A 13,347-nucleotide genomic window follows, 5' to 3' on the forward strand; every position below is an offset into this window, starting at 1 on the left:
CTAACACTGGAAATTCAAGCATTAAAGCATTTGAACATGCAAGACATTTCCTGAACGGTGCTACTGCAAATGAATCCGTAATTCAGGCAAAAGGAAATTTGAGATTGATTTTCAATAATACAAACCAGTTACAAAAAATAGAGGATTGAAAATGAACTTTTTAGATAAGAAATTCATTAGTGGATGATTTCTAGAAAATTACAGACGAAAATAAAAACATAAGAAGAAGTTATGTCAAACGACTATAAACATAACAATTTCAGATAACACAGAGACATAACAGCTAATCCCTGCACATTCGGAAAAGGAAACTTTTCAGCTCCCCAAGAAGAACAGAAGGGGAAATAATCGATGCATGAAAATTCCTTAGGACTAAACAAGAATCAAACTGACACACATCGATGTATGATAAACGTGTAAGGCCCAGGAAGAAGCAAAGGAGGCAGACATCGATGTATGATAAATGTGTAGGACCCAGGAAGAAGTAAGGGGCAGACATCGATGTATGATAAACGTGTGGGACCCAGGAAGAATCAATAGGGAGACATGCATGTATGATTTACATGTTGTTTCATTGTTGACATTCCAGTCAGTCTATTTCCTGCCTCAATAAATTATCCAAACCTGAAAAATATATCTCACAATTTATTTCATACAAATTATCTTTTAAAAATAAGTGAACTCTTCTGTTTAAAATCTTATTTTTGCATGTCGTTTTAATGATCTTTTTTGTTACATTCATTTAGAAATTAAAACGCAGTTTTGCGTGTTTGTTTTTTGTGCGTGAGTATGTGAGAAGTGGCGTGCATGTGTGAATTGGATTTTGTCCTCGGTATTTCTCTCCTCCAATACATTATTATCAGTGGCGGCGATTGGGTCCCAAAACTTGGGGGGCAAAGTGCCAAAAGTAGGGGGGGCAAAGACAGTATATTTCTCTTTGTAGATAAGATTTAGCATAGTGCGGGGGCAAAAGTGGCGTCCCCCTAATCGCCGCCACTGATTATTATTATTATTATAAAATATAGAGGTTGCGCTAATACACAGAGCCAATATATGAATCACATTAAAACAACACAATATAATCAGAACTACCGTGTAACTGAACGTTTCCCCATATGAAGAACGTGAGATAATATATCCGACAATGTCCATCTGGCATTTCTCTTATAGCAATGTGTTTCGAAAGAAAATAACAATAGTTGCATAAGTGGAGAAAAAAAGTAGTATAGAGTTCCGAGGGACAGCATGGAGTTGTAATCATTTAACATTCTATATATGTAGTAAAAATCACATGTCTCTCGTAGAATCAATCCGCATCAGATGAGAGAAGAGGTACTTAATCGAACCGTAGAGTCAGAAGTTTAAATAAGTCGACAATGAATAATGTCCAATTAACACATATAAGCATATAGTGTGCAGGAACTCATTTATTACGTCATGTAGACTTGAAACACACACGTGACTAATGCAAGGTCTGACATTGGCTGGACTTCTGAGCTGGATGAGCAAAGGGGACACTAAGGACAGGCTGACTAAGGTTGACTTAGGCTGAGTATACTGTGGCCCCGTATACTTCCTCTTTGGCCGGCACGGGCTGGTTGTGATTTGCCTAGTATTTGTATATACCTCTCATAGTTATTCTACTAGTATAAAATTTGAAAACCAAATAAGGGTAGATTGCTACGGGTTATGTTGACTTTGGGGGATTTTTGGGGGGTTTGCAGTGCACTCTATACAGCCTCTATACTTAACGACTATGAACTATCTAAAGTAGTATATAACTATACCTTCCACTGCGCAGATATGTTAATCCCCGTACCACTCCTTAGTTTCATATTTTAAGGGGAAATAAGAGACGTAAAGGATTTCACGAGCAGAGCATGGTTGTTGCTCTGGCACTTGTGTACATTTGGCCATCCAAGTCTCTGATTTGATTAGATTATAAAATTAGACTGCAATATGGCCAGAGAGCTGCAGATCGGGCAAATGGACATTTCCACTTTGACATGAAAAACGTTTTAAATCCATTCATTTTACAGATAATGACACAAACATGAGATGTGCAAAATATCTCGGCGATATTTGTTTCGGTTCTCGAGAAACACGCCTTCAAACACCGCTGAAATTCACCTACTACGTCACGCCTTTGCAAACGTCCTCTCCACAGACAGGAGGTCCTCTGACGTCATCACTTAGAAATGCAAGCAGGCGGGGCTTCTGCTCGTCCCGTCAACTTAGCATGAGCCGCGGAAGCGACAGCATATTCACTTGTTACTGTGTAAAACAAGTATCTTACAACTTCCAGTGCAAAAATATGTGCTCCATTTCTTGGAGATGAATTATGGCCTAGCAGTATAGTAGTATTTACTATAATTCAGTCACTTGGTACAGGGTTTTCCCATTAGGGTTACAAAGCAAACATTGTAACAGTCAATGGCTGAACACGTGAACAGCCTTGTTCATTGCGAATACATATGTTAGTTCTGACTGGCAAGAACTTAATGTTATAGGAATGCCTTTTCTGGAATTACAATTATTATCGTCATAATATTTTCTTCACAAATTTTAAGATAATGCTTTTCGAACACACTGGTTTACACGCCAATTTCTGCAATATAAGAGGTGATACGGTATAAAAAGGTACGGTGAGTTTTTAAATTTCCTGCAGTAAATGACAGTTTTCTTCAGTTAATATATATATATATTGCAAATTTTTGTATTTAGCCTACTTTTAGGTAGCTTTTCCGTTCACTTTGTTTAACCGCAACGATGAGAACGCATGGTTAATTTATTATATATCCTCTCTAACATCACATTTCTTACCACTTTTGGCTAATCGATACAATGAAGATGAATAACTACAAGCAGTATTCGAAGTCGGGGTGCAGGAGTACACCCCCTCCACACACACACACTACCACCAACTGCACAATCTAAGTATCACCCAACCTGCTATGATAAGAGACGAACTTTTTCTTCTGTCCCATCTCATTTCGAAAACATTCACTCGTCCCATCTACTTTTATGAGACGAGACGGAACATGCCTCCTCTCGTGAGCAACACTAACATTAACAATAGAAGCATCCCCCTAGCTGTCCCCAAAGTCTCGAGCAAACATCCTCCCATGTAACATTTTCCAGTTCAATGAAATGTCACTCACAAGGAAACAGTCATGCCCAGGTCGAGAGTCAAACCTGGAACATTCGACTTCCTCAGATAAATCATGAATTTTGTGTATAATAATTACAACGCAAGTTCATTCCTGGTAATTCTGAATCTGCAGTTTGGTTTGCATATATAAGCAGGATAATATTTAGTTTTCGAGGGCTGTACCGTTGAAACGAGGAGTCAAAAAAAAAATTAAGAAAGTTTTTTTTTGTATTTATAATCATAAGCCTTTGCATACGTTGTTAATTCTATATTTTTCTAGACTTGAGACGAGAACGAGAATTGCCCTCCCAATGTTTATAAATTGAGACGAGACTGTCAATGAGACATTTACAAATAAACACGAGACAGACATTTACAACTCTCAACGAGAACGAGGCTGCCATGTCTCGTCTCGATAGGATCCTTAGTGGTGAAGTTGTGAACCAACCAATTAATGCGTTAGGGGTAACGAGATGAGGCGGCTTTTTTCGCAGTACAAAATTCAAAATAATTATATCGTACTATTTCAGTATGGGATATTGTTATACACATGGGCGTATATATAGTTCACGGGGGGAGGGATGGATCAACTTTTGGTATGATTAGGGTTGCTTTATTTCGTAAGTGAAAATCCATGACACTGCTGGCCGGAAGCTTGTTGGGGAGCATGGGGGAGGGGATGTTGGACCCGACAAAGTTGTGTGTTTGTACTCACGAAGTCATGCTACTTGGTATTAATACTTTTCTGTTCATCTTGTGTCACTACGTTTTTAAGAACCAAATTTCGTTAATATGATTCAGGGGGGGGGGATAACTGATTTCACAGTCTCAATGCAGTTCTTATCGCAGAAATTCCGAAACTATCAGGAAATTGCAGATATTGGTCTGCAGTCCCATCTGGTGTGTGGAATTACGAAATTTCCTTCCCACCCGTATCCCTTCCTATACGTCTCTAATTTAAGAGAATGAAATAAGTCCGAAGGAATTTTTTATGAACAAGCGGATAGAACAAGGAAACTGGTAATTTTAGTGAACCAAAAAAAGAGGGAGTTGGACCCGTTAAATCCCCCTTAAATACGCCCATGGTTATACACATTATTTCCTTGTAATAATTATACGTAAACTAAGTATAGATATGTATTGTGCAACTAATGTAATCTTCTCAGTGTATTTTCTCTTATCTGCACAAAAATATTTGATCATAATTTGAGCAACAGAAATGGAACACAAACTGAAATTTGCTTTATGGAAAAGGAAGTTAAATAGGCTTTATAAATAAAGTGAAGAATGTGAAAATTCCTATTTTGCACTACATAGGTTACGGTAAATATCGATAAATCCGGGAGGAGGTATAGAGTTATTGAATTATTGACTCTGCTGCGGCACATTGCGTAGACGACTTCAAGAATTTCCCAATAGAATTTGCTCATTTTGGACACGTGTCACTTTTTCAATCCAGCAACGATACAATTTTTGACACTAAATCTTCAGGGGTATATGAATAGCGAAGCTCTGACAGAAGGAGATAAACGATTCCCACTTAACATCGATCACAACTTTAAGCGATCACGTCAAAAACTTAATATGCGAGGATTATATGTACAAAAATTATAGGTCTATATATTTTATTGGGTTGGATGTAATATCTTATTCTTTAGTTTTACTTAGTATTTGAATTATTTTTTTAATAATAGTGGCTAGAAATGGTATTATATCTACTTATTTTTACCCTTGTAGATTTATATTTTTGTTAGTCATTTTATTATTATTGTTAATATTAACTTTTATAAGAATATTTTTTTTTATTTTATTTGTTTTTTGAAGGATCATTGGTCATTACCTTATTTTTAATTTTAGGATGGGGGTATCAACCAGAGCGAGTACAAGCAGGGGTATATTTACTTTTTTATACATTACTTGCTTGTGCTTGAGCTAGTGAGGAGATTTGCACCAATTTCGTTCTAATTATTTTTTGTAAGATGGGTTCTTATAATAAAGAAAAGTAGTTATGGGCCAGATTTGATATTACAACTTTGTCATGAACGATATTTTAGTGTGTATGTATTTATAAGATATTAAGGCACTCCATGTGAAAGTGTCCCTGAATCTCAATTCTTAAAATTAAATGCAATGCTGTAACCTCGTCCTATCTTGTGAGTGAACAATTTAAATTGTCATTTGTATAAATAAATAAGTTAGAAATTAGAAGATATTTTACATAATGTTCGTTTATTTTTTGTAATGTTGTCTTCTATTGTGTCTAACCCTTGACACAAAAAACAGTTAATTCCTTCTTTAACTATTACATATCCCCTCAACTCCATTAGAATATTGGAAGGTCAAATACCTTCTCTCTTTGACAATTCACACAAATTAAAATTAACTTCTTATTAAGTGAAGAGGAAATGTTCCGTCCGTGCCACCTATGACACAAAATTGTTCACTTATACGAGTAGTTACAAATTTGGGAAAGTATTTTAAGGGTAGTGTTGTTTGATCAACAGTGTTAAGTTTCATATTTAATTACACAGAAACTGTAAGATAAATGTTGCTCAACTACCAGTAGATTAGTTACTTTAATATCACAAATGTAGTCCACGTGTCACACACGTAATAATGGAACGCCCCCCCCCCCCCGGGTATCTAAAAAAAGGGACACTTGAAAAGTATCTATAGAGAAGAGAAAAATAGGCAGGAGATTGTGTTATGGAAGCGAATAGTACAGGGGATGCTGCAACATTCGATACATACAGCTGAAGAGAAGGGTAGGTTTATAGACTTGAAGATGACGTTCATTGAATGACGACCATTTCTGCAGTTGTCGAGGCATAACCTGCATCGCTTGACGTAAAATATCCAAAGGAATGTGAGCGATTCTTCAGTTGTATCAGTCGACATGATCTAAGACAGTTCCTGTCCTGATTCCACATTAAACTGAAGGTTTGGTCCTGATCAGCTTCAAAGCTCCCACTGCTCCTCATAGGAAGGCTGCTCACCACTAGAAGGAAGGTCGCTTTGACCACTAGAAGGAAGGTAGCTTTCTTTGTATGTAGCAGATGCATCTGTTTCGCCTGAACTGGAAAGACAGCAGAAGTGGTACGGGCAGCTCTCAGTAGTTGATAAGCCCCACAACGGCGTCAACGTGGCTACCATCTGTGGGGGCCTCTTTTGTTTCAGTTGGAGAGGGACGCAAGGCCGTTCGTACCGTACAGCCTTGCGCCGGAGAACCAACCGTGTACAGTCCGGACACTTCTGGGTTACGTATAATAACGTGATGGGGTCGTTATTTGCCAGAAATGTCAGTGACTGTATTACACGTGCAGTCATCAAAATAGGTACTGAATAAGAACCCGGGATAGAATCCTAGAACAAGCATGTGTGTTTCTCTCTACGTTCCTGCATTGACGTCGGGAGGGGGGTCCAACAGGTCCCTGAACCCCCTCCTGAAGATTGGCATTGTTAATTTCAAGTTACAAAAAAAAAAAACAGAACGTTTATTGATTTAGCTGTTTACATACTGACACACGCTGACTCTAGTCACCCAAACTGTTTTATTTGGAAGAATAGCGAATTTTCTTAAGATACTGAATTAAACTAACTTCCATCTTAGCTTTAATAAACACTATATTTAATCTAACCCTCCTCCCTAAACAGGTAGCCCATCACTGAAGCCCCCACTAAAATCGTTCATCATAGTCCCCCAAAATAGTTTACATGAATACGTAATAATTGATGTCTATTTGAATGAAATACCATGTTAAACTGTCTATATTATATAATTGTTCGATTTTAGAAAAACGTAAAGCTAGTACATTGATTGGTTAAATGCAATAAATTAAATTATGTAAATATGCATATAAATAGTGTTTGTGGGTGTGTTTATCAAACTCAATTTAAGTATTTAACACAAATTGTTACACAAGTTAAAATAAATATAGAAAATTCAACCTTCGCAAACCAAATTACATACATACTCCAACCGGATGACCGATTTAATTGTTGTTTCACGAGACATTACAGAACCCAAGCTAGAAATTCTTTACCTTAGTGCGATAATATAATACGGTTCGTCTTTCAAAGCATCGGCTCCCCCTGGTTTTTGGGGAAACTATAATTATTTTAGTAACCCATAAAAATAATGACGTGGATTTTAACTTCAGTGCAAAATTAACTTGTTAAAGTTAAGATTTTTTGTGACATGAAGTTAGAAATGCGGATTCGATATATTTTTGTTCAAAAGATGCACCTGCTTTAAATTAAGCAGTATACCAACATTAAGCATTATATTTTAAGAAGTGATTTTATTAATGGTCCTCCTCCGTGGCCGTGCGGTTTAAGCGTAATCCGGTCGTGCCGACCCTATGTCACTAAATCACCTGTTGAAGATCTCCACACCTCTAGGTAGGATTGTGTGAGGGAGACTGGCAGTTAGGAGATAGCCAAGGTTCTTCCAGTGCTGTAGAGTCACGGGATATGTTATGCTATGTTATGATGTTATTAACGAATATCGAGAATATAGCTTATATTTTGTAATGCAGCTATGGTATAATATTTAACATTTACCTCAGCAAAGCGCCAAACAAGGATTCTCGGAACACACGAATATGAGCGAAGCGAGCAAGAAAACTATTACATCCATTTTTTTGCAGGCTTTAAAGTAGTCTATATTAATTTAATGGGGTGTCAATACTTTCTTAGGATTCCGAGATATAAGGTATTTTCCAGCTTCTCTTTTGGCACGTTCGGGGTCGAAAACGTGTGGATGTAATTTCGCTTACAGTCTCCAAAATTTAATGTTCGAACTCTCTCTCCACTACAGAAATCACACGACAATCTAAAATTCAACACTTTATCACTATCTGCGCCTCTAGATTGCAAAACTTCATTATCATCGCCATTCAGTATTATAAATCTACTTAAAATTAGAAACTTTTATAAATTAGAACTCTTTCAGATACTCACAGCCCCATGCATTCAAAGATGGCCTTTGTAGTTACTTAGACACAGATTGTGAGCCAACAATGGAAAATTGTTGTTGTATTGTTGTGTCCAAAGTTTATTCATTGAGTTAAGCCCTAGAATGAAAATTCTTATTCACAGAGACTTAAGCATGCACTGAGCTTAGTGTATGTAGCTCTTTATAATATTTCTTGATTCAATTGTTTGCTGGTGCACATGTGCGGGCAGAGTGAAATTACCACTAGGCATTTGATTATTATCATTCAGTGCTTTCAGTTCATTGACGCCTCCAATATGTCAGGTATGTAATGTTATTTAAAGAATGTATTTCGCCAGAAGTATTTGTAGGAGGAGTGAAGCCATTAAAAAAACTCAAATAATACAAATATGACTATTATTATTATTATCATGCTTATGATTATTATAATAAATTTAATTATAAACTAAAAAATGAATTTTATTCTAAATTATTACTATTATTAATATTATTAAATCCTGAGGGAGATTTTTTACTCCATTCACCAGACGAGTGAATATCAAGTACAACTATATTTATTATTATTATATTTCTTTCATTTAGTGTAATGAAATATATTGTTATTACATTTGGTTAATAACTTTTACAAATCTCGTTCAAGATAAAGCTTCAAAAATTAGGAAGAAATCTTAACCATAGTGTTTATGATGTGTGACCTTTTACGTAAAACTAAAATTTTCGAAATTTTGAAAATTGTGATACCATTTTTTGTTGTTTTTATTGGTAGAGTGTGTATTTTACATCTAATTTTTCGATTGAACGTTTTTAACTTCGATATTCTATTTGAGTAGTAAATAACTAACTGAACTTTATTTCCGTTATTAACAATAACCAGTTTTCTGATGTTTTGTAAGTTGAGATATTATCATCGAATGTTCGCAATTTTACTTTTCTCAGACACACTTTCAATCTTCCCAACTGTTTATTGGGAGGAGATGAAGACAAGGTTTTAACAAATGTTTTTAGCATTTTGCAACGAGCTGGCCTCTTACACTGTTTCAGAGGGAGTTTTTAGTCGCTTCTTAACGGTATGTCCTGTGCAGATCACTTTGCAAACTTGCATTTTTAACCTTTATCAACGGTATCTTTAAATCCTTTTTTAACTTTCGACAAAGGATTTTAGATAAGATATATTTTTCTCGCATAATTTGAAGAACACAAAATGGCCTTTTGTTCAGGCGCACCAAAAATTTGTAGCTATTCACTGAGTCATTCATTCGAAGGTATCAAGCACCATGTCTCTACTTCGCGAATACTAAGTTTTATGCATTGATACGAGATGTCGTCAAACTCTCTGAAACTGCGCCTCACATTTGAAATACATGTTGATCTCTAATTATGCACTGAACTTTTAAAATAATTTCATGGTTCAAAAAAAATTATAGTGTAATGGAATTACTCTACTTAATAGACAGGCAGAAGGGACAATAAAATAATTATTCCGCATTAAAGCTCCGTTAGCAATATATTTAACTGGAGGCAACGTCAAATCATAACATTTACTTGTTTCTGAGATGAAATCCTTTATAATGATTGTTGTCTCTTAACCGTTAAATCGACCAGGTTAATGTATGTTGCCCTGAGCTACATCCAAATTTTTCTTCTTGAGATAATTATAGTTAACACGGACGCACGGTTATAACTGGCCTTTTATATTTGTACGCCAATGACGTCAACTTCAACGTTACTGTACTCCTCTCTACCATATATAGTTTCAGATACAACTTTTAGCCAGGTTATATCACTTGGTTAGTTAAAATTTTCATATATATACCTGCTTGAAATAGGCTATCTATTCTTTCTTTTATGTTACTCTTAATCGTTTTCACATAGTAACGTTTATTTCCATGTTTCTCTCTTTCGTTTCTTTTATTTCTCTATATATTTGCTGTTTCTTCACTTTATTTAATTACTCTACTTCTTTTATCTGATTTCTCTCTCACTTGTTCCTTTCCTGTCGCCTCTCGTTTATTTCATTTCTCTCTAGCTTCCTTTATTTCTTTATTTATATTTATCTGTTTTCTACTTTCTTTCTCTCCCTAATTTTCTTATAGTCCATGGTTCCTCTTTTTCTAATTCTCCCTCTCTCTCGCTTCATTTAATGGTTTCATTCAAATGTCTTCAATTTCTATTCTCTCTATTTCGTTTTCTGCCTGTCTAATCCTTTTGTTTCTATTTCGTTCTCTAAATTCTTTAACTTCCTTATTAATTGCTTTTCTCTATGAACTTATTTTTCTTTTTCTGTCCCTCTTTCCCTGCTTCCTTTTTTACTATGACCCGTAAATATGTGGTTCAACAAAGTTTTATCTCAATTCAGAAGAACGCAACTTAGAATATTCTGTGCCGTAAGAGAAAACATCATATCTCAGGAACTACTGTTTGGTTACTCATTCGTTTGGATTTGGCATAATCGGTTGAAGAAATTCAAAAAGTTTTAATTTCCATAATCGATATCATCATGGGAAAAGTTTCCCATTTTCATCTTTTCTTTATTTTCCTGTATGTTAGTTAATGCTGTGTTTGCCCTGCTGCATTTCAGCCAGACTAAAGGCGTACTGGACCTTTCCTTGAAGGTCCGCAGCCTCTCTCGTTCCGTCGAAGGTCCAAGTAGGAATTGCATGCATTCGTACATTCATTCTTCTCACCCAAGGTTGCTTCCAAGGCACTCAACATAAACGTTTTGAGTTTCTCTTAGTTATGATGTAAACTTCGAGGCAATAAATGTAAGAGTTTGGAAGATTTGTATTCATTAGTTCTTTCCCGGACGTTATGTACAGTCACGGGCAGTTCTGGGGTTGTTAAAATCCAGAAGTGTTCATGACTGTTAAGTTTATGTCAAAACAAATTATCCAAATTTGAATATGCAAGTTAACTATCGATAATGTAAAACTGAATTCTCTACTACATGTAAAAAACACACGCACATGGAATTTGGAAAATGTGCTACACTTTGTGCCGAAAATCTCTGCAACAAGGGGAGAATGTGATATGATCATATTTTTGTGACGTCACAACTTTAAAATATGTCACTGATATATTATTTTTTATGAAAGGACACGTAAATGTTTTGTTATTGTACTTGTTTATAATGTATATCCTTTGTTTATTAATATTTATTGTATTTTATGCTATATTATAAGTAATTTAATGTATCTTTATGTTTGAGAGAGTGCACTATGTGAATTTGTATTTCTAAAGTTGTATAGATGTCAGTTTTGTTGGTGGCATCTTTTTGTAGATAGTAAATGATTCATCTGTACTTGAATCTGTGTTCTTGAAATAGTATAAAAGCGAGGATATCGCGTAGGAAATATCACACATTCGCCGTAGATCGTAGATAGAATTTAAACTAAAAGGAACTGCTCGGTGCTAGGCCTATGCGACCATAGGTACGCCGATAGCCATGCATTGATGATATGGTACAATACTACAACCATTCTAGAAAACTAATTAAGTCAATCCAAAGACCAATTCTGAATAAATTGTTACGAGCAGATATTGGCTCAGTTTTGTTTACATACCTCTTGGTGTGGTAGTTCCGGCGATAGCTAGGCCTATGTGACTATAGGTACGCCGATAGCCACACATTGAGATTATGCGTTATAGCTGAGTCAAAACACCGTTGAAGCGAAATCCTCGCCTTCGTCTCAAGTATATTCGCATTATAATTGCAATAAATAAAGAAGAAAACCTTTCAGTTCATCTACTGCAGTAATGTTGTCTTATTTCTCTGTGCTGTGAAAAATTGTCTTTGCCTAACACATATCCCTGTACTTGAGAGGAGTCTGTGTACTTCGCCGAGTCTCATCGTTCATCGCTGAGTATTATTTAGTTATTATTAATAGTAGTATAATAAACGACTTAATACAAAATATAATAATAGAAAGCACCTTTAGAACGTATCAAGTGACAGCTTGACGTGTTGGCTCGATTTTGTAGTGTACGTACATGGGCAAGACAATGGACATTTCCACTATGATATGAAGAACGTTTTAAATATATTCATTTTACTGATAATGACACCAAACTGAAATGTGCAAAATATCTCGGCAATATTTGTTTTGGTTCTCGAGATACACGCCTTCAAACACTGCTGAAATTTACCTCCTACGTCACAGATTTAAAAACGTCCTCTGCACAGACTAGACAGACCTGACGTCATCCTTTAGAAATGCGTAAACTAGCATGGTCTGTGCAAGCGACAGTCATTTCTTACTGCGTAAAACAAGTATCTTGTTATAACTTACTGTGCAAAAATAATGTGTGCTCCATTTATTGGATATGAATTATGCCCTAACAGTATAGCAGTATTCACTATAATTCAGCCACTCGGTAGAGGGTTTTCATTAGACTGACAAAGCAATACTGCTAAGGTAACAGTCAATGGCTGAACACGTGAACAGCCTTGTTCATTGCCAATATATAGGTTCTGACTGGCAAGAAATTATTGTTACAAAAATGTCTTTTCTGGAATTACAATTATTTTCGTCATATTTTCTTGGCAAATTTTAAAATAACAAAACGTTTAGACAGGGTGCGAAATCACTGCAGATTGGTGGGGGGTAGCAGCAGGCAGTCACGCACACACACGCACACTATATACCTAGGTATATATATATATATATATATATATATATATATATATATATATATATAGGTATATATATACACACACACACGTATATATAATGTCATTAAATAAGTGTCAATTGTTAAATAATGAAACTATATTATACAATATACGATATATTATATCGACAGCCCTTCATTCAAAATGTAATTGCAAATTGAAGATTTTAATGTAGCTACTACTAATGCTATGAACAATGATTTATTTGCCTAAGGAGACAGGGACAAAAATTAAGAGACAGTAAAAGAAGATAATAGTTTCCTGTATAAAATACACATATAAATGCTAATACGTGTTTTATTAATATATTTATATGTTTCGCGGTTGCTAACGAAAGCCGATGAGAAATGGAGAAGAAATAACAAGTCGGTCTTATTTCTGTGTTCTGGGGATAGCTGTGTTCAGTGTCCTTAGAGGCTCTTTGATGTCCGTTCCTTTTGTACGTTTTCGATATTATTCCAGTCAAATATATTCGAATCCCAAATTAATTGTTTATGTTTCTTGTTAAAACAAAAACTCTCCCCCCGGAAGAGATTGGTGGGGGAAAATTTCAGGACAAGATCATTGGTG

Source organism: Lepisma saccharinum, chromosome 19 (assembly GCF_977018435.1).
Source record: "Lepisma saccharinum chromosome 19, izLepSacc3.1, whole genome shotgun sequence".
NCBI lineage: Eukaryota > Metazoa > Arthropoda > Insecta > Zygentoma > Lepismatidae > Lepisma > Lepisma saccharinum.